This window comes from Camponotus floridanus, unplaced genomic scaffold (genome assembly GCF_003227725.1).
Source record: "Camponotus floridanus strain SB8 unplaced genomic scaffold, Cflo_v7.5 scaffold385, whole genome shotgun sequence".
NCBI classification, from domain to species: domain Eukaryota; kingdom Metazoa; phylum Arthropoda; class Insecta; order Hymenoptera; family Formicidae; genus Camponotus; species Camponotus floridanus.
In genome coordinates, this window is record NW_020229531.1 from 19769 (window position 1) to 24749 (window position 4981).

General features: G+C 25.6%; 1 pseudogene; it reads left to right on the top strand.

Annotated features, from left to right (window-relative positions):
* Positions 1-909: 909 nt before the first annotated feature.
* On the top strand, positions 910-2160 carry LOC112638844 (annotated as a pseudogene).
* Positions 2161-4981: the final 2821 nt, after the last annotated feature.

Sequence of the window (4981 nt, forward strand, 5' to 3'; positions counted from 1 at the left end):
CCAAGAAAATCAGGTGTGTCCATACTTTTGGGACATATATATATTTAGGATATATATATATACATATCCTAATATATCCATAAAATAATTTAAAAAATAATATTTTCTCTTAAATTATAAAAACTTTTGCAAAATTATAAAGGGATGACCAACGTGGTACTATAGTACACCTTTTTATGTATAGAGATACTTCATTGATACTACGTTCGCCGCGCATGCGCGAAAAAACCCGGCCCGTCTCACAACATTGGTCCGGATCTCTGAAGTAATCGAATTAGATTAATAGCCATCGAAAGAATTAGCGGTCGAGCTGATTGGAAAAATTGTGAAAAACATTATAAGAAAATATAGAAGGTACTTTATTATTCTTTTAATTAATATATCTTTATTTATCAAATATGTATTAATAAACAAATGTATTATACTGGAATAAGATGTTTTCTATAAAATAAGAATAACTCTTAACCTCGCTTTATTTTAATTATTAATATAATATATAAACGATATTAATTTGCAAAATAATGCAAATAACAAAATATATGTACGTAGCAATAACAATTAAATTTTAGCATGAATTTCTTATTCATCTTGTAATTATTAATTTTTGAAAGTTTATCAATTAAATGTAATGTAATATGTAAATATGTAATATGTGAAGTTGTTATTTGTTAATATTGCTTAGACTTTTCTTTTTTTTTTAACATGAAAATAGTAATATAAAAATTAATATTTTCTCCTGACGATAGTTTCTAATTATATGTATAAAATACATTTGATATGAGTTTTATATAAATTAAAGATGTGTAAATATAAATATGTGTAATCTGTAATTATTTATTATATATTACTATGGTGAAAAAAATCTGTATCTTTGCAGAGAATACAAAATGGATATATTTTTATTATGGAATGTTTTTTAATAATGATCAAGATGATTATGAAGATGATTGGGAAATAATGCACCTAAGAGAACCACATCTCAAAATTAATAATTTCTTTGAAAATATTGTTCTTCATTATTCTTTAACAGGTAAAAATAAAGCTAAATTTTATCTATGTATTTTTATTTTCTGCATACATTTATGCAGAATAATATATAATTTTGCAACATTTATAATAATATTATTACTTTAATTTAGATTTCAAATCACATTTTCGTATTCAAAGAAATACTTTTGAACTGTTGACAATCCTTTGGATTTGAATTATTGGAAAATAATGATTCTCCTCAATTACCACCAGCTAAGCAATTAGCTATTGCCTTATGGATTTTTGGCAATCAAGAAGTGTATAGGTTAGTATAGTTAAAAAATTTTGCAATTTTTTTATGTTATTTATTTTGTCATATTATTTTAAAATTTTTTTGTTTAAAAAATTATTTTCTTCTTTAGATCCGTTGCAAATCGATTTGGAGTTTCCAAAGACTCTATATGGAGTGTTGTTTTTAATGTAGCTTACACATTACAGCGACATGTGCAAAATTATATTAAATGGCCAGAAGTTCGCGAAATATTAATTATATAAGAAAAATTTGCTGCCATTAGTGGTTTTCCAGGTGTGGTAGGCGTCATTGATGGCTGCCACATTCCTATTAGTGCTCCTACTGAATATCCAATTAGTTATATAAATAGAAAAGGATTTCATTCCATATTACTTCAAGGTATTTATAATAATAAAATGCAATTTATTGATGTTTTTGTGGGAATTTGTGGCAGTGTTCATGATGCCCGAGTTTGGCGATTAAGTGACATTAAAAATATGATAGATCATGATGTAGAAAGATATTTTCCACAACATGATCATTTATTAGCTGACTCAGCATACCCATTATTACATTATATGCTCACTCCCTACCGTGATAATGGCCATTTAAATCATGTGCAACTTAATTATAATACAAAATTATCAAAAACTCGCATTATAATTGAAAGAGCGTTTGGAATATTAAAAGGACGATTCCGAAAACTAAAATATGTATATATGTATAACACAGAAATGATACCATTAGTTGTACTTGCATGTTGTATCTTACATAATATTTGTATTGATATTGACGACGAACCGTTTGAAATTCCACAAATTGAAAATATAAATAACAATAATTATGCAGTTATGGAACCTGATGAGAAAAGAGAAATGATTGCACAAATATTATTTTAATGATACAGTATGTGTTCATAATTTTATAATTATTTTATCGATTATATATTGTTATATGTCATAATATTTATTATATTAAAAGATACATATATGTATAATGTATAAAATAAATAAAACATTTGAATTTGTATATTATAATTTGATATCAGTCTTTATTTAATACATAATTACATAAAACAAATTGCACATCAGTCTGTAAGAAATATTTATCTAACATAAATATTTAACTTTAGAAAACAAAATATTAAGTATTAAATATACTTTGGAAAATTAATATTTAAAACATAAATATTAACTAACATAAATATTCTAGTAGATCATTACATGCTTTATGTTAGTAAGCGTATTAGGCGATTTTAAAAATAAAATAAACAATGTTAAAGGCTCCACGAAATTAACAAATCAAAATGAGTAGTAAAAGGCAGTAAAGAGCTAACGCAGTTGAAGGGCGTGGATAAAATAATTTCCAAAACAACAATTCAATATTGACGATTCTTTCGCTTTATTCTATACGTTCGTTATTAACATTTTTTTGAACAATGGATATCCGCTCTCTCTTATCTCTTATGGAATAAAGCGAAAGGATCGTCAATATTGAATTGCTGTTTTGGAAATTATTTTATCCACGCCCTTCAACTGCGTTGGCTCTTTACTGTCTTTCACTACTCATTTTGATTTTAAAAATATTTAAAAGATTTGTCAAATAATTAATAATCTGATTTTCTATCACAGTTATATCATTAGAAAAATCATAGTTATATCATTATAAAAATTAAAAATACTTCTTCTTTTTACTAATAAAAACGTAAATAATACATGCTTTTACTTTTTTCTACTTCTACTGTGCTTTTACTTGCTTCTACTTCTACTGTGCATTATCCTTTTGCAAATATTTTTCAAATAATGTCAAAAATTTTTTTTTTATTTTCATATTTTCTTCATGATGAGCTTCTCTTTGTTTGCAAAGTGCTTTGACTCATTTAGGTTCATCACTTTGTTGGCGTTTCCTAATAGGACGTCCTATATCAGGAGAAGTATTGACTACTGCAGAATTATTTTCATCTGTAGATTCCTCAATTTGTTCTGTAGGAGTTGATTGTCCTATTCTAAATCCATGTGTACTGGAAGCAATTGATAAAGCTGCTACTTCAGGTTTCATATTGATAAAATCATCAATTATCTTAAAATATTCCCATGTTTGTGTAGCTCCACCAGTTTGATTATTAAGATCTCGTACACATATATATTTTCGCTTCAAATTCTTTCACTTGACACAACATTGTTCCTCAGTTACGTTATATCCCCTTTCATTGAACTTATTTGCTATACTTTTCCATATTCTTTTTTGCATATAATTTTTATTGTTTAATAATTTTATATTATTTCTAATTTCTTCTATTAAAAATTTTGTAGTTTGATTATTCCATTGATCTGTAGTTTTCTGTAAAGAATAAAATTATTAAAATAGTCTATTAATGTTATATATGTATGTATAATGTTGCAATATAATGTTGCAAAGAATATAAATAATATATATCATTAATTTATTAAAAATATACATAGTCCCAACCTTATCAAATCATCAATTATTATATACATTAATAATTTAAAAATAATTGTATTATATATATATATATATATATATATATATATACATACCAAATTGAGTTTATTCAATATCATTCTCTTCATTTTGTGGGTCCATTATACTTTTAGACTTTCCTATAATTCAGATTATTTATTAAACAGTAGAAAATGAAAAGCAAAAAGAGTTGTGAGGTTAAGAGTTATTCTTATTTTATAGAAAACATCTTATTCCAGTATAATACATTTGTTTATTAATACATATTTGATAAATAAAGATATATTAATTAAAAGAATATTAAAGTACCTTCTATATTTTCTTATAATGTTTTTCACAATTTTTTCAATCAGCTCGACCGCTAATTCTTTCGATGGCTGTTAATCTAATTCGATTACTTCAGAGACACATCATTGATCCGGATTAATCTAGGGAAATTTAGGAAGTCTATCGTTGAGTACCACTGCTCAGTCCGATCAGAGATCCGATTAGTTGTCGTAAACACCCTGAGTAAAACAGTCCTGTAAATTAGTTGCTTGCTATCGCGACAAACGGCGCTGTAATCGGTTTGTGACAAGGAGAGACAATCATATTGGGTCTGTTCTTTTCTGCTGCATTAGTGCAACTAGTGAAAGTGAAAGAAAGTATGTTTGTCCCTTTCTAACTTATTGTACCAATGCAACTGAAAAAAACAAGACCCATTATCTCTTTCATGCGTGTATGAGTAATAAACATATATGTACAGTACGCGTCAACGATATTGCAGCTCGCATATATTTTTTTCTCTTTGTCGTACATTCTCTCTTTCTCTCTCTCTATCTTCTCTTTTCTTCTTTTTCTTTCTCATTAGATCTTTGTCTTTTTTTGTTAAAAAAATCAAGGCGATTCATATTTCAATAGCTTTTTAAAATGTTATTTGTTGTATTTTGACACAGAATACATAAAGAATATTATAATTAAAGAATATTATAATTAAAAGATACATAAACAATATTATTATTACATAAATACATAAAGAACACTATAAAGAATACTATAATTATAAAGAAACATCAAGAATATTATAATAAGAATACATACGATAATTATAAAAAAGAATAAATACTATGTAGTACATATTCTGATTATAAAAAAATAGATACTATAACAGAATACATAAAGAATACTATAATTAACAAAATCATAAGATTATTGGCATGCAATTGTAAGATATCTCTCTAATGTACGTTTCTTTTATTT